This window comes from Triturus cristatus, chromosome 10 (genome assembly GCF_964204655.1).
Source record: "Triturus cristatus chromosome 10, aTriCri1.1, whole genome shotgun sequence".
Taxonomy (NCBI): domain Eukaryota; kingdom Metazoa; phylum Chordata; class Amphibia; order Caudata; family Salamandridae; genus Triturus; species Triturus cristatus.
The window spans coordinates 766,389,567-766,411,173 of NC_140593.1; the positions used below are offsets into that span (position 1 = coordinate 766,389,567).

At 51.0% G+C, this 21,607-nt stretch overlaps 1 protein-coding gene across 5 annotated transcripts in view; it reads left to right on the forward strand.

Annotated features, from left to right (window-relative positions):
* The window catches only part of TVP23A (trans-golgi network vesicle protein 23 homolog A), a 94,947-nt gene that overhangs the window by 40,498 nt on the left and 32,842 nt on the right, over positions 1 to 21,607 (forward strand). The gene's annotated exons all lie outside the window — the stretch shown is intronic.

The following is a 21,607-nucleotide window of genomic DNA, read 5'->3' on the forward strand; positions in this document are numbered from 1 at the left end:
CTGCTATATAAAAACTGCTGTAACGTGCACAAGGGGATAAAGGGAAATCAATTAGGTACCCATTTACTGCTTGATTTGTACAAAGGGACATCAGCAAAACAGAATTAATCGTGGCTTCCCCGCTTAAACTGTGTGATCTTGGGCAAATATTTTATTTTAGCATAACTCTTTAGAAAGCACTTCAAATATGTGAGTTCAAATGAGTTGTACAAACACCTATGTTTGATTTAATAGACTACAGTATTGCTTTATAATAACTTGGGGACACATACAGGGTTTACATGAAAATGTTTTGCCTCTTTGTTCACTCATGGTTCATGTTTAAAGTACGTGTCAATGCAGTGCTATAATGTGATGTATTAATGTCAAAGTTTCCACATGTTAAGGAAATAAACTTTTTGAGTTTTGTAAAGATGTTATCCATATGTACGTGATGTTTGGTGTAGAGTTTACCTGTTAAATATTTTCAGGTCTTGGCTCTTGCACGGGCTCTCCCCGTTAATTTGTTATCTTACCGACCTGTACAAACCTTTGGGTTTTAATGACACATCTCATTTAAATAACAAATAAAAAAAAGATGTAAATGGAAATCTCACTTTAGCGTGCAGTGAAATGGAAAGAAACTGGCAATTTTTGACAGAACTCTGTGCATACAACAAGGAATCTTCTGGCTGCCTTTTCCACAAATAGCATTAATCTAAATGTTTTGTACAGGTGGGAAGCTTATAAATTAACGGGGAGAGCCCGTGCCTGAGCTAATCCCTGAACATATTTAAAAGCATCCATTTGCATCTGTGAATGGGTGATGTCTATCGTGTTTGGCGGCGTTTATCTGTGTTCTGATCTGTTGGCAATAAAAGTTAAATGCTGCTAAACACGATGGAGATTACCCCATACACAGATGCAAATGATTGCTCGTCAGGTTAAATTAGCCAGTTTGTTTTCGTTTCTCCTCTGCCGGATTTCTCCACTGAGACCTTAAAGGTCTCTCCTTTCAAATGTGCGCTACAGTGTGCCCCCTGTGCGGAGATTGATTGCTGTGTGCGCAGCCGCACAGGCGCGCACCTTGGAGGGAACAATGCCTGAGCTTCAATTCTACTAAAAGTGGTCACTTCAAATCATTCTAGGCAGGCTATTACCCATCCAGCATTCTTTGCTTCACCTCATCCCTCTTAGGAGAAAGAGACACTCCATTGAAAGGAGTCTAAAAGGGCACTAAGCGTTTATATTGACCATACCAATAAACAGCGGGTGGACGATCAGCTGTTAGTAAGGTTTGCCGAAGCAAAGAAGGGCACAGCAGTGCAGCAACAGACAATCTCTCAATTGTTCTCGGCATAAAGATCTGCTATGTACTGGCTAAAAGATGTCCCCAGAAGACTTGCGTATAGCAAACAGCAATGTCTCAACAGGTATTAATAGAGTAGAATTTTACTTTTGAAAAAGCATGCATATAAAAATTGCAAAAAGGAAGGAGTCCTCTGTATATATTGACATTCATGTTTGTCTTTTTCCTGCGCAGTTTTACCGGTGTATATAGTATTTCACTTGCGCTGTTCACTTTATTCTTCACAAGTACTAATGTGCACAAGTCTGTAGAGATTACATGTACATTTAATGTAACTGAGTGCCGCCATTTTGTCCTTTTTTATTTATGCTATTCCTACTTATAAACAGACTAGTTCTTGCATTTAACTGCTATAACTACTTTTGTCTCCGTCTCCTTCCTTTTTGCAACTTTTATGTGTATGCTTTATTGAAACTAAAATTGCCCTTTATTAATACCTGTTAAGACATTGTTGTTTGCGATCTACCCAGGTCTCAACTGGGTTTATGGGTCCCTTGGAGTTTGTTTCTAAATACCCAGAAGACTTGCAAGCACTGTCCTCTGTCATACCGAGCACGCAGTGTCCTATGTGAAGCGTGTGCGCATAGCACATCCCCCCCGTTAGCATTCACGCCGCCGCTTTTAGAATGCGAGTGGTGTGAAAAACTGTCATTTCCTGGTTGCGGGATACTGTGGTAACACTGGAAGAGGAGAACACAAGGGAGCGGCGGGTAAGTGTACTTCTTATGGCAGCCTGTGCACGCATTCAGCAGAAAGTGGCTCCTGCACTTGCTGTATTTCTTTCCTTAATAGAGCGCGACTGCGGGCTGATTGTGGGCCTTTGTGAAAATATTTGTTCATTGCAGCACATGACGGTGCTGCAATTAACAGAAATACTTTCACAAAGGCCCACAATTAGTCCGCGACTGCGCTCTATTAAGGAAAGAAATACACCAAGTCCAAAAGCACGACGTGTAAAGCACACGTCGTGCTTTTGGACTTACTGCATTTCTTATAGGTAACACTTAGGTGCCGATCCGGGAAAAAAAAAATTACGTACGACTCGTATCCGTATATTTTCACATACGAATCGTAAAAGTACCTTACAAACAGCGAAGTACGATTCGTACGTGAAAAATACGTACGAATAGCGTCGGGAAAAGGGTACGAGAGGGAGCCGGAAAATTTCATGTCCGAATAGCGTTTGGAAAAGTGTACGATAGGGAGCCGGAAATGTTTACGTGTAAATCGTAAAACACAAGTCCGAGCGCGCAAGTACGATCCGTACCGCCCGTCCGAATACCCAACCGCATGTAAAAGGCCCCGTACAGAGCGAACGCTGCAGCACACATGTACACGGGTAAACCTGTGCCCAGAGACGAGTCATACAGCCCCCCTCACCCCGCATATGTCAGCACCGTACCCCCCCTCTGCACCGTACCCCAGCCCCACACCTGCACGCACTGTACCCCAACACCATAGCCCAGCCCCGCACCCACCGTACCCCAACACCGTAGCACAGCCCCGCACCTGTACGCACCGTACCCCAACACCGTAGCACAGCCCCGCACCCGTACGCACCGTACACCAACACTGTAGCACAGACCCGTACGCACCGTACCCCAACACTGTAGCACAGCCCCGCACCTGTACTCACCGGACCCCAACACCGTAGCACAGCCACGCACCCGTACGCACCGTACCCCAACACCGTAGCACAGCCCCGCACTCGTGCACCTGTACGCACCATACCCCAACACCGTAGCACATCCCCGCACCTGTACGCACCGTACCCCAACACCGTAGCACAGCACCCACACCCAGCATCGCGTATGTACGGACCTTACCTACGCGAAAAATACTCGTACAGAACCAGGACACTGTAAAACAGCACAAGGAGGGTCAATTAGACTCGCACAACACCACAAAACACGTCTACATGACAAAATACATCTCTGGGACTGACCTGGCATATCTAAACAGGCAAACAGAGGCCCTAAACCACAACCACCTCTTATAACACACCCACCACAAATTGAAACTCAGCCACACCCACAAAAGGACCAATAAAAAGGGTCCACACACACAACCCATGAGCCTCTGCAACAGACCCACTGATGACAGACCCCACAGACAAACAACTGCACCTTACTTACACCTCAACTACACCTTAACTCACACACCTTCACACAACCTCCTTCACAAACACCCCCTCTTCACATTCACACACACACCGTCACATTCACACCCACACACCCACAACCATCCACAACCATCCACACCCACCCACACCATGCCCACAGACAAGAATCCAAAGTTCACAACGGCGGAGTTGGAGCTCCTTGTCAACGAAGTCATCAGAGTCGAGCCACAGCTGTTTGGAACATTGGTCAGACAGACCAGCATAGCCCAAAAAACAAGCCTGTAGCAGAGGATCATCGATAAGGTGAATGCAGTTGCGCCCATCCGAAGGACCAAGCATGAATGCCAACCCAGGTGGTACGATCTGCGCAGGGCAGTCAAGAGGAAAATGAACGAGGAATACGCCCAGAGTAACATCACTGGAGGTGGGCTGCCCCACAGACCCGTACATTACCATCCCTGGGAGGAGAAGGTGATGGCCACGCTTCCGCCGGTGGGAGTACACGGAGTCGAAGGAGTCGCAGAGCCTGGTGAGTACACAAACAACTCACGTAACATGGGGGGGGGAATGGCATCCACACCACAAAGACACCAAATGCACGCAACTTACCCCAAGCCCTCACCACACACAACCACACTAAAAAACCACGCACATGCCACTAACGTCTCCATGCCCCATTCACAAATAAAGGCAATGCCATGTCCCAGGCCACACCAACCACAAACCCAAGACTGGATGTCCGGGATGCTGGGAGGGTGGGGCTCACACAACACATTGTGCAACTCAGAAGCAGACGCCAATGCCCACAGCCCATATGGCCTAGGTACATACCCATGCACCATGCCCAGGGACTGGCAAAGTACTGACAAGGTAGCTGACACTTGGCCCTGCTGTAGGCAGCACAAGGCCCTCCTGTGACCATTCTACACTCAAACAACAACTCCACAAGCTCACATACCTAGCACAGGAACTCACACACACTGTCATGTCAGCATGCACCATGAGGGGACAGACGCATCACCTGGGAGACCCAATGACAAATCACACTACACCCAACAGCAGGCCCGGTCACCCCCCCCCCCCCTCACACAAGCACACACCCCCGGGGCAGGCAACGGATTTACCCACTCTCACAAAGGGCATGTGACACAACAAGACCAATCCATAGCCAAATGAGCATCCGAGCCAAAAATCTACTGGTCAAACACTCAGGAGCACATACCAATCTGTCCCCCGCAACATACCCATCCCCAGGTGTACATTGAGAGGAATGCTAGGCACATCCAACCACCTGGAGGAACTGTGACTACTTGAATATGTATGAAACATGGATGTGGCATGAAACGGCATTAACATTGTCTCTCTCTCACACACAGGGCAACGTCATTGCCCTTCCCCCAACAATGGGGGGGGAACCATCCCAGGCTCAGCGTGAAGACGATCCCACCGGCAGCGACGACTCCCACCACTCTGTGGATGACCCCGACCAACCTGGCCCCTCTGGTGCCCAAGCCCCTGCAGCACCTGCGTCAGGTACATCTGTGCCAACCACCACCCCCATTCCTGCCACATCCCAGGAGACACCCAGGAGCCCTGCTCGCACTGAACAACACAGCCAGTCTGACCAGGAGGGACAAGGTTCTCCGGGCACCCAGGAGGAGGCAGACGACCAAGCTAATGCCATCCCTCAGGGGTCCCGTAGACCTGATGTGCCCACAACGGCAGGCCAGGCTCGTGTGGGCAGGGGTGGTGGGAGTGGAGGCCGGCGGAGGCGAGAACCTGACCAGCCAGCTGAGGGAACCGGTATGGCACACATACGCCACATCCTGGACACATACCGGCGTGACACCAGGGGCATCAGCCAGGTAGTGTCGAGCCACACAGACATCAAGGGGACCCTCGATGAGATAAAGAACCTGCAGGCCGAGCAACATGCCGGTCAACAACCACACCAAGGCCGGATGGAGGCAAGACTGGCTGAGCTCCTGGCGGTGCAAACGGACATGAGCCGTTCACTCCGTCGGATCGCCGACAACTTGGGCAACCCTCCCTGTGCCACCAGGCGAAGACCACCACCAGCCACAGGGAGGGAGGTGGAGGAGGATTCGTCCGACGGAGCATCACAGACATCGTCAAGGCCTGCATCTGAGGGTCCCACGAGGAAGGTGGGTCGTCCACGGAAAAGACCGTGAGAGTCAGCGGACCATCCACATCTCCCAGGTCACCTGGACCTCTGGCGCAACAGCAGCACCTCACCCAATGACATTCTCTGCCACATGGACTTGCTGGTCACAGTCTGACCAATGATGACCAACACTGTGGTCTGGACTCTGACTCCAACTGACAAGGATGCCATCTCTCCCTGTGAACTTTGGATTCTATGCACCTGTTGGAGCACCTTAGTACATCTACCAAAAGACTTACCCCACTAAAAATAAATCTTTTTTTCTTGTCATGAGATGTTCCTGTCATTTGGCATTAGTCCACAACATATGTGTGTGTAAATGTCTAACTATGCCTGAGTGTTGAACTAACTCCACCCATCCATACCCTGGGATCTGAGTCTGGTACAGGACACACATGGGTCACAAGTTATCATTCAATGCAGACATGGAGCACAATACTGCCTGTGATGGCCTCAAGCTGCTGAGGGGGTGCTAGGGAAACTGTGCGGACACACCTATTTGGAAGAGTAACATTAAGGCGTAGAGGTCATGCCTCATTTGGAGATTCCCGGGGAGGGAGTCCCAGGTATGTGTCCCCAGGTGGGAGAAGTATGTCCTGCATGCTGGAGTACTCTGGATCTGAAGAATGGTGGCCAGGTCAAGGTTGGATGCACGGAGATGGCACTACGGGGTCTTGGATGACAGTGGTACAAGGTTGGTTTTGGGTCAGGGTTGTGGCCTGCCTCCTGAGTGTGGGTGGGGAGTCTGAAGGTCATCCTGCAGCACACAGTGATCCATTGCAGCTGTCTCTGCTGGACGGTGATGTGGCTGGGCCGCGGGATGTTGCAGCTGCGGTGTGCAGATGCAGCCTGGATGTGGACAAGTGTCCCTGGAGTTTGGATGTGGCTGCTCCGTAGAGGGCAGGGCAGTATTTGACACAGATGTTGTCGTGGACCTGGGGGATGGTCCGTCTTTCCTTGGAGTGGATCTATCTGGGGGATCATGTGCATAATGCAGAGGGTGTTGCAGTGTGAGGTACAGATGCTGGTGATTACCATGGCAAATGTGAGCAAACCATCCATGATGCACAACATCTTGTGTGCGTGGACACTGGCTGCCTGTGCGGGGCTTCTTCGGGTGGGACACAAGCAGTTGACCCAGCTGTAAGGGGACAATCCTCAGATGTTGACCTCAGTCCTGTACAAGTCCAACCTCAGGTGGCTGCTGTTTGGCCATTCATCTATGGATCCCATGCAATCTTGAATTTTGGAACTGGAAATGTCTGCGTCCTTGGTGAGGAGCGCCTGGCTGTCAATGGCATACGAGTTGATGATGAGGTTGTGTGTGCATGTGATGGTGGAGAGGGGGGTCCTGGACACATTGTAGATTGACACGTTGATAGATGATACCTGTGCCATGTGCCTCATGACGACCGCATACTACATGCAGAAGCCTTGAGTCCCACTCCCATGGCCTTGCCGGGGTACAGAGCCGGTGGGGAGTAGGAGGGACATGACCTGGTGGGTGTGACAGGGCCTGGAAGGCGTTGCAGCGCTGTGTAGGCAGTCGGAGTTGCACACTCATCATGCAAAGGTGTTGTGTGTGCGCTCAGTGCATGCCTGAGAGCAGGCGGGAGATGTGTGGATGGACCTTGCTTGGAGGGTGGCTGCAACATCAGACTGTAGTGTGATGTGGGTCATGCAAGGACCTGAGTGTCGTGCAATGTGCACGTTGCATGTGCAGACGGTCCAGCCTTTGGTACCGCGTGGCCGCAACTGTGGCACAGACAAGCTGATGACAGCCAAATGAATGTGTTGAGGAAGGGAGGAGCATCTTTGATGTGTGTGTTGCCAAATCTGGAAACTACGTGTGCCCTTGCTGCAGTGGCTGCAACAGCAGGCGGCATGTCCTGGGAACTATGCCACAATATCCACACAAAGACTAGGATGTCAGAAAGGACTACTGCAACAGGTGTATGTCAAGGAAGGAGTTACCGGTTTACAATGGCACACCCAGAGACAAAGGATGCACAATCACCAAAGATGACTGACACTGGATCATGAAACTGAAGGCCGAGCTGCGCACAGGAAACACACCCCAGAAGGTGTTGACGGCCCGTTGGGGGGACCAACATGCCAAAACACATACACAGCCATGGACATTATGCACAATAGAGAATCAAATACATGAATAACAGCATGCAGGTTGCTAATCTACACATAGACTCATATGCACAATCCTTGACAACCATGCCATAGATGCAGCATGCACAGTGGCAAGAGACCTGCATTGACAGAGATGAGGCACCTTGGAGGCTGAGGAACACCTTTATTACTCAGGCTCACACCTATGCAAAATCATCAACATTAACAGACTCTCAGGTCTATTGGATTAACATGTGAGACCTACACTGGACACCCCCTTTGCACCACAGATGCTGTAAATCCATTGGAGTGGCACACAAGTGAAGGGGGTGAGCCAAACATCCCCTGCTGCACACGGAGAGGCTGCAATTCCCCATTGAGCCTCTTATGGGTATGTCCCGCAATATGTCCACCCGTAGCCTCCTGTATGTTTCCGTGGGAAGTTGTACACACATTGATGCCTTCATCAAAATCCACAATCCCATTACAGATGACTGTCACGAAGTGTGACTATCAATTCATGTGAGTCATGCTACATGTCGTGCTCCATGTTGAGTCCACATGTATGCATAGTAACAAAACCTGCACAGGAGCAGTGCCCACACATTCCAAACTACCACACCCAAAATGCCTTGATTCATTCCTTACCCAAAGGAGACTTTTCACCATGTCCGTGCATGTAAAGCTGATTCAGCACACGTTGCAATACTCCTAAGGAATAGCAGGAGCACAACGATGCCACGAGAAGACAGCATGCGCAACCACCTGGGGATGAGAGACACACAAGAAGTCAGGAAAAACATAGTCATCCGCATGCATGGTCATGTACTCTACATGACTAAGGTTGACACCATTCTATTTGTCAAATGAGTGTGTCAGCTGAAATGTGTGGAATGACATCAGCACTCGAGTGACACATCAGCACACACCTCAAAGTCACTCCGCATACAGTCAGCTGGACACACACATTGCAACACATGCCACACAAGGCTCCAAGCGTGCACACTCAGACACAGGGACTCACCATTATGAGAAGAAGTTGCGTATAAGCTGACTCCGGATGTCGTCCTCCTCCTCCTCACTAGCCACGTGACCAAGGCCGTCTTCCTCCACGGGTGGATGTTCCTGCTCATCGGGATCAAGGATAAGTGGCACAGCTTTCTCCACTGCCATGTTGTGCAGCATGCAGCACACGAGGAAGATTTTGCAGACCTTCACTGGTGCATATGGGAGGGACCCGCCTGTTTTGTGGAAGCAACGGAAGCGGCTCTTCAGGAAGCCAAACGTCCTCTCAATCACTCGCCTGGTCTGCCCATGGGCGTTGTTGTAACGGTGATCTGCAGCTGTTCTGGGGTTGCAGAGAGGCGTCACCAGCCATGGTATGTTGGGATAGCCAGAGTCCCCTACATGGAAACATCATGTAAAGAAGTGGGTCAGGAGATGCCATCACATACTAAGACACCGCTAAATACTGGACAAACAGAGTCCACCCACCAGCAAGACATGCTCGTTCGTTGTGCAGCTGCAGCATCATTTCTGGCACCCTGCTATGCCTCATGATGTAGGCATTGTGTGGTGACCCTGGAAAACTTGCACAGACATGGGAAATCAGCATGTTAGCAAGACACACCACAAGGGCATTAATGGAGTGATAATGTTTTCTGTTGCGATAGGCTACCTCCTGTGCCTGTGGTGCTACCAAAGCCACATGTGTCCCATCAATGGACCCAATTACATGGGGCATCCCTCCCAGGGCATAGAACTCTCCCTTGATACCTGTCAACTGCTCAGGAGTTGGAAAATGGATGAATTCATCCAGGTGCTCCAACATGGCTTCTAAAACATCATGCAGGACACGGCTGAACATGGTCTGGGACATGCCACCCACATCAGCTACGGTGAACTGAAACGTACCGGTGGCAAAGAAATGTAGGGCTGCCATCACCTTCATCTTGGGGGTCAGCGCAGTCGGATAACTGTGTCGCGGTTGGAGGTGTGGTGCCAGCCTGTTTGTCAGGTCCTCAATTAACTGTTGGGGGAATCTGTAGCGGCGTATGCAGTCACGTTCCCTCATGGCACCCAAGTCTGGCATTGGTCGGGGAGTGGCGGTCCCCTGCAGAAATTTGGAAGGAATAACGAAGATTGAGTACATTACTACACCAATGTCAATGCACTGAGCACATGTTCAACAGCTAATACACATGATACATACAACTGTGCAATACAACCTGCACACGTAGGCCAGCAAGGTGATACTCCTACCAAGAGCCAGCTACCAACGTGGGTTTGCAAGGTCTACATGACATGCCATGAAAGTAGCTGTGGGCCAGTGTGAGTGAATAGCCAGACAAATTATAAGAGTGACATACATCCACATATGTGCATTTGAAGGATGTCATCTCATACAGACAGCTGCCGGCAAGCTAGACGCACAGGTCACATGTCATGGAAAAAAGGACTGACCACACACCTTGCCATGAAGGGGTACATGTCAAAAATGATCACACAGACATTGAGACTACGCAGATTTGTCCTAAGCTTGCAAGTCCCTGTTCGATGCATACAGACACACGTTACGTGTTATTCCACATGTGTCCTGGTGTGCGTAATAGTGTGACCTGGGCATCTACACACAGACACATGTTGGATGCAGCTACAGCAGATGCCGTTGACAGAACACAACAGCAAGATCATGGGAACACATGACACACACATGACATAGTCACATCGTGGCACGCTGGTAGTGAGATGTCAATCAATCAATCAATCATTGTCAGGTGTCATAATCCGTGTACCTGGCATCAGGGGACAGTTGTGGGTGTTGGTGACTGTGCCATGCCAGTGATGCAGTGCTTGACAAGTTAGAACTACATGCACACATGTAAAAGGTGTGAAGGGGAAGTGCGCCACATTGTGCCCCATCACACATCATGTGTACACAGGTCATCACACAACTATTGGGTTAAAACATGAGGAGACATCTGCCACATCACTGCCTGACACACCTTGGCCCTACACATGAAGGACTGCACTGACAATGACTTGATGTCCATCCTTGTGCGAGTCAGACACCTCCATTCCTTTCCTGTGCGCCTCCTATCACCAGTGTAAGCTGTGAAACGCACCTTACACACGCTCTGAGGGCGTGTGTACGGTCGTATAACTATATGGGGTTTGGGTAGGAGTACGCGTGTGTGTGCGGACTGTACACACGTACGTGTAGACACTGATCCTATCCCTATGGGAGTGTAGTTGTAGGAGTACGCCATAAAGATACGGGCCGTACCCGTGTCTGTATGGCCCGTAGCACTATAGTAGGGTTGCTGTACGCATACGCCATAGTACTACGGGCCGTACCCGCGTGTGTATGGCCCGTAGCACTATGACGTACTCCTACAGCAACACTACCATAGTGCTACGGGCCGGACAAACGCGGGTACGGCCCGTAGCACTATGGTAGGGTTGCCGTAGGCGTACGCCATAGTACTACGGGCCGTACTCAAGCGGGTACGGGCCATATCACTAGAGTAGTGGTGACCTAGGGGTACGTGTGAAACGCACCATAACTGTGTGGGGATTTGAAATTTACAATGGGGACACATAAGGGACAAGTATTAGGGCCTACATGCATGCTGGCTGTCATGGATACCCAGTTTAAAGATCAAATTTTTCCATCATGTGGCCTGGAAAAAGCAGTTGGCCACATTATACATTGTTGCAAAGTGGATGTTGACTTGACATGATGCTGCAAATTTGAAAACCTGCTCATGCTGTCACTGGTGTATGTTTAAAGGGATTGGAGGAAACGTAGGATGCAAATGAGTCTGACCAATCACTCTGTACTTCTGTTAATGAAATAGCCCAGCAAGGCAGATATAAGTCAGCCAGAACCCATGAGAGGGCACTTGCCTGCACAACCTTTGATTCGACTACACTGCTGCTGCTTGTGATTCCTCTGGCACCATGTCGCTGACTGTGGAGAGGGCCCAGCCATTCACACAGGAAGAGAATGAGGCGTTGCTGGACGTCATCCTCCCACAGTTCCCCAGCCTGTATGGTAGACCAGGGGTGCAGGTGAGTGCTGACTCCGCTACCTTTGACTGTGCCCCTTCTTTTTGTGACTGGCACTTCTGGCATTGTTTCCAGGTGTGACGGACATGAAATGTTGTATAGAGTGGTTCATGTGTGCACCCCTCACTTGCATTGTGCTTACTGTGACTATCACTGCATCCTGCATGGCACATTCAGCATAGCTAATACTCTTGGCCCTCCTTGTTCTATAGTCCTGAGGTGATTCAGTGTTCCCCCGTGTGACAGGTGACTGTACCCACAGATGTGTGTGAGTTGAGTGGAGCTGTGGTGAGTGTCCAAATGAACTGGACATTGATGTGTGTGAATGTTCCTTGTCATGTGGGTGAGGGTCTATGTGGAGTGTTGCACCACAGCTGCATGGAGGAGGCAACAGCTCTACCCATCTGATGTGAGAAGTGATCCGTGCTGTGTGTCTGACTTGCTGGGCTAACCCCACGCCTGTGACACCCCCCAGGCAAGTGGCACATGTGCAGAGTGAGGTTTGTATCGGCTGTTGCCACTGGCAGGTGAATGATCTGTGCCTGTGTGTGTCTGTAGTCTGCTGATGTTGGGTCAGTGGCCTGGGGCATGTGACTGCTTGGAGGTGCTGGCCATCAGCTTCGTGTTGCTTGTGATGTACAGTGTGTGCCATGATCAGGGAGTGTGTCGCACCCCTCATGCCACCTGTGTACTTCCAATGCCATGTAGTGCATTGGGCCTTACACAGAGGCCAAAGTCCCTATGACCAAGGTGCGGTTATTTTGCTGCATACTATGCCCTGTTCAACAAATCAAAGATGTTCTAATGTGTGTCTCAGTGACATGGAGCAGGTGTAGTGATCTATTCTCACTTTGGCATCCTCACAGGTGAGGGGGAAGATATGGACGCGGGCCGTCAGGGCCGTGATCTCTGTGGAAGGTCGCAGTCGGCGCCTGGCACTGGTGAGGAAACGCTGGCAGGACATCCGGTGCTGGACCAGGAGGCGCCTGACCCACCAAATGAAGTGTGTCCTGGCGGTGGTCTTCCCTGACATGGATAGGCGGCTACAGGCGAAGCAGCAGCAGCAAGGGGGTAGGTACATGTGTGTTTGTTGTGTGTCACCAGCTTTGGGAAGTGCTCAGTCGCATGGATACACTGCCAGGGTTAATATGTGCATTGCATTTTCTGTTCCCCCAAAGTCATCCGCTACTGTTCTTCCTCCTTTCCCCTCCTTGACATGTGTTCCCTGGTCTGTGTGTAATCACTATTGCACATGGTCATCTAGGCTGGCAGTTAATCCAAGTGCACATTGCTGTCTGCATCATGTGGGGGTGGGCTCGGAGACATGTGTTGTTACCTTGCCTGTGCCCTGTCCTGTTCAGTCATTTGGGGGTCCATATCAGTTGGCACTGGTGCTGAGTCTCAACATAGGAGTGTGAGTTTTCAAATGAACAGACTTGCAGCATGCATGACCGATGTTGTGGCCTCAGACATGATGTGCATGAGTGGGAGATATGCATAGTGCCGGGACGGTAGCTCATGTTACAGTCAGATAATTCCAGGACCATGGAGCAGTGTGCCCACTACAGTACCCTAAGACACCCTTGCCTCGGTATCATGTGTGTCATCCAACACTGTGCCCATTCTCGATGTGTTCAGCATAGTTTTGCCTCTGTGGCATTGTTCCCTGGCCTCATTTGTATTTATCTGAAGTGTGCTACATGTGCCCATTGTACAGGCTGACCCCATTTTGCTTGTGCATCCTCACACTGGCCAGTGCCTGTGTGTCTATGTACAACAATCTGTTGAGGTTTTTTGTCACAAATATGTGTTGACAGCCTCACGAGGTGATGTGGAGTACATTTAGGATTTCCTGATTCACTTTTTAGTAAACCCAGATTTAGAGGTGTAACTTCTTGAACTGTCTCAATCACATTGTCTCAGGTATGGGGTGTTTGTGCGGGCAAGGACTACATGTCCATACCTTATGTCTCCTTGCCAGGTCTGACCAGTGTGTGATGATTGTCTGGACAGGCACTCAACATGCAGTGACCCAGGCATGTTGTGCAGGGTGTCATGTTTGTGCTTTGCAGCATGTGTCACAAGTTAAAAAACATGTTTCCTGCTCATCCATTATTGGCACGGGTGTGTGCTCCAGATGCTATGTGGTTTGGTCTGTGTGTGCTGACATCTGTGTGGACATTCTTCGTTCACATCAGGGTGTCTCCTCAGTGCAGGTGCTCCTTATTCCAACACAATTTCAGGGCCATTTGCTAATGCATTGTCCTGTGTCTGGACATGTGTGCCAATCCACATGACAGGTAGTGTGTCAGATGTGTTGCCAACTGTGATTATGGTACGGATGGCCATGTGACAGGTGGCATGTTTTAAGTTGTTATTCAAATAGTCATGTGCCCTGGCACTCACTACACTTGTCAACATGTCCCAATAGTTTATATGCTTCACTTTGATTTTTGTGAAGGACAATGATGTGCCTGCATGACAGATGTCTCCCAAGGGAGTGCACAAGTACCACTTTTACACTTTTGTGGAACACGCTGGCACAATTAGAACATGGGCACATTTCTGTCCAAATTTTGTTTAGGAATTATACATATCCATGTTCCCACAGTGTGTTAGCATTTGCGTTAGTCCTTGGTTGTTGCTGATGCCAACTTACCGGTGTCAAGTCATCCCGACCACCGTGGTGCCATGTATATGTACTTCCTGATACCACATTTCTTCTTACCATTGGCTTCTTGGCATTAGGCGGGCAGCTCATACAATGACTGTGTAAATGTAGTTTTGAGTGCACCTCCTTGTGTGACTTCTGATATTCATGCACATGTGTTCTGTTCCACAAGTGGGACATTCACACATTCCAAATATGTCAATTGTGTAAAGTTTTGTGCTTCCCAATGGATCAGATAGTATTACTCTTTCTTTTCTACAGTACTCACAGGTCTATGAGTGTGGGGACCCCTTCAGCATTGGCGTCTGTTATTTGGCATTAGGTGCACCAATACTATTTCGTTCACAGTGACCATGAGGTGGCATGCCGTCATGGTCTGCCTGTGCTCCACTGTTCACAGACACTAGCTTCTCTGTATAATTGGATCTCCAGTTATTTGCTGTGGTGTCCTGATTTTCATTATTTCAGGGGGCATGTTGGGTGAACCAACTGGGGAGTGCAGGGCTTATATATGTGCTGGGTATTCTAGATGTTCCTCATGATGTGCACTGTGACCTATTTAGTTTGGACTCGTGTGTCAGATGTACACAGGTGACTGATTATTTCCTGTCTCTTCACCTTGCCCACAGCATCATCGGGGGACACCGAGGGAAACACCTGCACGGACGTGGAGGAGGGATCCAGCACCAGTGCCACCACTCCTGGCGAGTCGGCAGCATCAAGTGGCACGGAGAGCGAGGGGAGTGCGGTGGAGGACCTGGGTAGTACCACCACCGACTACGACGCAGACTGGTCTGAGGCTGAACTCCCTGAGGGGGCGGAGGCTGCTCCAACAGCTGGCAGCAGCACTACAACTGTCACCGCCCCCTCCATTCCCATCACCGCCCTCCCAGTTGCACCGGTCCCTTCTGTCCGTGTAGGGCAACAACGTGTCTCCTTCATGCCAGGCACCGCAACCCCTGCCCCTGTCTCCCCTGCTGCCCTCACTGCCGAGTCTGTGGACATTCAGCGGCAGTTGCAGGTTGGGCAGACATCAATCCTGACTGTCCTCCATGGCCACACCAGACTGCTGACACAGATGGTGTCGTACATGGAGGGCATGTCATCAGCGATGTCTGACCAACAGATGTTGCTGAGGTCCATGGACTCGTCACTGACGGCAGCAGTGAGTGTCCTGCAGCGCTTGCTCCCCCCACCTACCCCTGCGCCATCCACAATTCCCACTCCCATTCCTGTCCCAAGCACACACACACCTTCCCAGGCAGGCACCACACCACACCCCACCAGACACAGGCAGAACACCAACAGGGAAGGGCAAGCGCACACCTCCAGTCACGCACACTCGGGGGGGGGGGGGGGGGGGGGAAAGAAGAAGGCACACCCACTGGGTCTAGGGCACACAGGCAGACACGCAGCCACAGTGGGAGTCCACATGCCTCACTCCCAAGTCCCGCCAATGTCACTCCCCTCGGCTCCCCTGCCCCACAGTCTGAGAAGGAGACCTACTTGGCTGTGCTGGGCCTCAGCCCCACTGTTTCACCTGCGCGCAAACGGGCAAGGCTCTCCACGGGTAGGGGAGTTGAGTCCCCCCCCCTCTGTCCACCACCTCCCCCAGTAGCGCTGCAACCCATCCCTCCGACCCCCCCCCCCCCCTCCTTGGGGCCTGTGGTTCCTTCGGGTGTGGGGGACACGCTGGAAGACCTTGCGGGCGTGTGCAGCGCAATACTGACCTCCAGCTTTGGCGCTGCCCCACCCCCTGTGGAGTCGTCCGTCCCTGCACCCCCAACACCTGCCCTACCCCCTCCTGTCCCTGCGGTGCCTGGTCCTTCCCCACATGATGCCCCCACCCCAGTCGATCAACCAGAGGTATCAAATGTGCAGGCAAGCTAGGGGAGACGCGTGGCCATGTGAAATGTGTGTATTGTGCTGCATCCGCCAGGGGTGGGTATGCATGTGTCATTTGTCATTGCACCCACATGTGGTGTGTCATGCAGTGGGGGAATGACAGCCATCCTCATGGGAGTGGGACACTACTGTCAGTGATGTGTTGATATGGCACTATTAACATAGTCGCACATTAGGGATGCGTTCATGGACCCATGGAGTTGTGGTCATCTGAGGATGATGCACCCACCCCTCATATGTCTGGGCACTGCTGGGAGGCCTCTGCACCCACCCCTCATATGTCTGGGCACTGCTGGGAGTGATATGCACCCACCCCTCATATGTCTGGGCACTGCTGGGAGGCCTCTGCACCCACCCCTCATATGTCTGGGCACTGCTGGGAAGGGAGGCCTCTGCACCCACCCCTCATATGTCTGGGCACTGCTGGGAGTCCTCTGCACCCACCCCTCATATGTCTGGGCACTACTGGGAGTCCTCTGCACCCACCCCTCATATGTCTGGGCACTGCTGGGAGTGATATGCACCCACCCCTCATATGTCTGGACACTGCTGGGAGGCCTCTGCACCCACCCCTCATATGTCTGGGCACTGCTGGGAGTGATATGCACCCACCCCTCATATGTCTGGGCACTGCCGGGAGTCCTCTGCACCCACCCCTCATATGTCTGGGCACTGCCGGGAGTGATATGCACCCACCCCTCATATGTCTGGGCACTGCTGGGAGTGATATGCACCCACCCCTCATATGTCTGGGCACTGCTGGGAGTCCTCTGCACCCACCCCTCATATGTCTGGGAATTGCTGGGAGGTCTCTGCACACACCCCTCATATGTCTGGGCACTGCTGGGAGTGATATGCACCCACCCCTCATATGTCTGGGCACTGCTGGGAGGCCTCTGCACCCACCCCTCATATGTCTAGGCACTGCTGGGAGTCCTGGGCACCCACCCCTCATATGTCTGGGCACTGCTGGGAGTGATATGCACCCACCCCTCATATGTCTGGGCACTGCTGGGAGGCCTCTGCATCCACCCCTCATATGTCTGGGCACTGCTGGGAGTCCTGGGCACCCACCCCTCATATGTCTGGGCACTGCTGGGAGTGATATGCACCCACCCCTCATATGTCTGGGCACTGCTGGGAGTGATATGCACCCACCCCTCATATGTCTGGGCACTGCTGGGAGGCCTCTGCACCCTCCCCCATGTCTCTGTCCACTGCTGGGAGTCTTGGGCACCCTCCCCCCATGTCTCTGTCCACTGCTGGGAGTCCTCTGCAGCCAGCCACCCACCCTCCCACCCGCCCCCTTGGTGCAGTACACTGCTGTCCTGTGCATACACACACACCATTATACTGCTTATATGCTGCACCAGGCCCTATGCCATAATTCGTGGCATGTGTACTCCTTGTGTCCATTCTGTACTGGTGCCGTAGGGGTACGGGTGGGACGGACCCTAACCCCGCATTCATGGGGTGTACGGGCCGTACCCACGCTCTGAGGGCATGGGTACGGCGCATACCCCTCCATCACCACTCCAATGGTGGTACGGGCCGTACCCACGCTCTGAGGGCGTGGGTACGGTGCGTACCCCTCCAATGGTGGTACGGGCCATACCCACGCTGTGGGGGCGTGGGTACGGCCCGTACCACCATTGTGGTGATGGAGGTGTACGCGCCGTACCCACGCTCTGAGGGCGTGGGTACGGCGCGTACCCCTCCATCACCACAACAATGGCGATACAGGCCGTACCCACGCCCCCACAGCGTGGGTACGGCTTGTACACCTCCATCACCACAACAATGATGGTACGGGCCGTACCCACGCCCCCACAGCGTGGGTACGGCTACGGGCCGTACCCATGCTGTGGGGGCATGGGTACGGCCCGTACCACCATTGTTGTGGTGATGGAGGTGTACACGCCATACCCACGCTCTGAGGGCGTGGGTACGGCGCGTACCCCTCCATCACCACTCCAATGGTGGTACGGGCTGTATCTACGCCCCCACAGCGTGGGTACGGTCCATACCACCATTGTCGTGGTGAGGGGTACGCGTCCACGTCCACTTCCGTTGTGACGGTAGGTAGGGAGTGGTGGACACGCCCCCGAAGTGACCAGAGCCAGGAGGTCATGTATGTACAGGACATATTTACAATTTAACTTGGGTGGGGGTTAGGTCCCCTGTCTCCCCCCCCCCCCCCCCCCCCCTTTGCCCCTGGGTGTTGTTCTGACCTTCTGCGGCGTCTGTGTCGGTTTCTGTGCACCAGGTCATTGGCTAGGAGGGCCGGGATGACACGTAGGATGGGGTCCATGGCTTTCCGTCGCGTACCGGTGCTCCTTGTTCGCTTCGTCTATTTCCCGGCAGTTTTTGGCTGCCGTAAAAAATGTTCCGTGCGGAGTGACGTAGGCACGAATCGTACTTGCTGGTCCGTAAAACGCTGCCTGACTCCGTCTGGACGTCACGTACGCGATGTCCCGGATCGGAATTGTGGGTATTTTTTCGCCGCACGTACTTTTGTACGAATCGTACAGAAATGGTATTTCTGTACGATTCGTACTTGCGGCTTTGTAAGGTGGATTTCCCGGGTACGAGTTGTACGGGGAATACGCTCCGTACGACCATTCGTACCCGGGTTTTCCAGGATCGGAATCTGCACCCAAATGTAAGAAATCTCTGCTTAGTGTGCCACCTGGCTGGTATTTTGGTGATTCTTTCTGTCTCTGCATCCCTATATATAATTAACAAGTAACATACCACCTGCATCAAGTCTAAAAGCACGACTTGTACTTTACACGTCATGCTTTTGGACTTGCTGCATATATTTTCTTAATAGAGCACGGCCGCGGGGCTGATTATGGACCTTTGTGAAAGTATTCCTGTTAATCGCAACACTGTCATGCGCTGCAATGAACATAAATATTTTCGCAAACGTCCACAATCAGCCCCGCATTCGCGCTCCATTAAGAAAGGAAGTCTTAAAGCATGTTAGGACTTGATGTATTTCTTTTAATTAACATGTAAGTTATAAATCTCGGCTGGTATTTTGCTGCTTATTTCTGTCTCTGCATCCAGAAATATAGTACAAGTAACACTACACCTACAGCGAGCCAGGACTATTGGCTTTATCAATGTTTTAGTTGCATAAGATAAATAAGCAACAACAATGGCATCTTTGTATAAAATAGTTAAAATGCTTCAGTTCTGAAATTATGAGACCGAGGAAGAACTCTAACGAGTCCCTTTAAAGATGCATCAAAGGCAGTGAAGGGTGGTACTGCTGCCAAGTGTAGATTTTTTTTTTCCTCACTCTGAGGGTGAGGGCAATCATAGAGAGCCCGAAAGGGACCGGTCTCAGCACCTGCTTTTTAGAACTGCCGTTGCTGAGCACCGGCAGTACCCGGCCCACTTAAAGCCCTGCCTAAAATGTTGGTTGTACTGGAAATTATCTGTTGTACGGGCCTATAAAGGCATGGAAGGGAGGGTCTGAATCATGAACCCAGCTGGTAATTTCCTTCCTAGAACATGCTATTCCGAGTTGTCGCAGCTAGAATGGGCAAAAATATGCAGATTTTCCAGGTGCATTCCTGTAAGTTTTTCCAGATTCCAGCTACCCAGAGCTCACTGTTAGCAAGAGGGATCTATGTGTGGAAACACTGATGGTGACACCAGGGATGCTGCTCTACCTTACGCGTGATCAAAGTCTTCATGTGCAAGAGACAGTATCTTTATTGCACAGAGTTATATGTAAAGCCATCTCTCCAAATTTAAAGTAGAGTTTAGGAGCTTATTCAGATTTCTTTTTTCTCCAGAAAGCTTCAGATCCGATTCAGTTCCTTTTAGATTGAGTAATTGTGGCCAGTAGTTTCCTTTTGTATATTTGCATTTTCACTGTTCAGAACATGAATACTGTGTCTGCCATATTGAAGGATGATGCTTATGTCGTGGGAAAACATTTTTGAAAAATGACATTTGGGGGCCGATTCCGATCCTGGAAAAACACTGTACAAATCGTGGTATGGAGCGTTTTCCCCATACAACTCGTACTTGTAAGGATTACCCTACAACCTAGGAAGTACGATCCGTACAAACAGACGCTCTCCATACAAATTGTAAAAAAGACCATACAACTCGTATATACAAGCGATTCCGATTCGGATTGCCCTGTACGCGACGTTCACATGTATTCCCGGCAGCAGTTTACAACCCGTCAAGTACGATTCGTACAAACGGCACTCCAAACGGCTCTTTTTTTACAGGAGCCAAAAAGTGCCGGGAAAACATTGTACGCCCCAAAAACAGTACGAGACGGACCTCCCATGTACGCGTCATACACCCCATGAATACAGGGGTACGGTGCGTATGTACGGTGCGTACCGATGACACGGAAAGTGGGGTATGGTGCGTATATATGCGCTGAAGGGGTTCTGGTCGTGTACGCACCGTACAAGCCCCATACCCCAAAATCGCTTGTGTATGCACTGTACCCCAAAAGTGCGTATGTACGGTGCGGACCCCAAAATCGCGTATGTACGGTGCGTACATGCGCGATGTTGTGGTACGCTCCATACACACGCCTCGCATGTGGGGGGACCCCTGTACGCCTCATACCCCTATACGACCCATACCCCGGTACGAGTCGAACCCCCAGAACGAGTCATACCATGGTACGAGGTGTATAGGGGTTCGCTTCATAGCCCAGTACGAGTCGTGCCCCGTATACAGGCCATTTTCCATACAAATCGCATGCTGACAACCCGGTACGAATCGTACTTGACGGGTTGTACAGCCTTTTTACAAATTGTATGGTCTTTTTTACAAGTCCGTGTCGTACAGCTTTTCCCGATATGATTTGTAAGGATCGGGCCGATCTGTATGTATTTTTCCCGTACGAATCGTACTACACGGGTTGGAAGGGACTTGTACGATTTGTATGGAAAAAAATCCGGATCCGATTTGTATGTAAAATAAAAGTCCAGGATCAGAATCGGCCCCTTAGTGTCAGTGCAATTCGCTAAGTGTAATCCAAGCATAACATTTTTTACTGTAGCCCCGGGTTTCAAGATCTATATCACAAACAGTTTTATTTCTTCTTGTAATGTTTGTGATCTCATCTTGTTGTTAATTTGAATTCTTAGCCCATTTAAATTTACTCTGGTACTTTTCTCTAAATATACAAAAAAA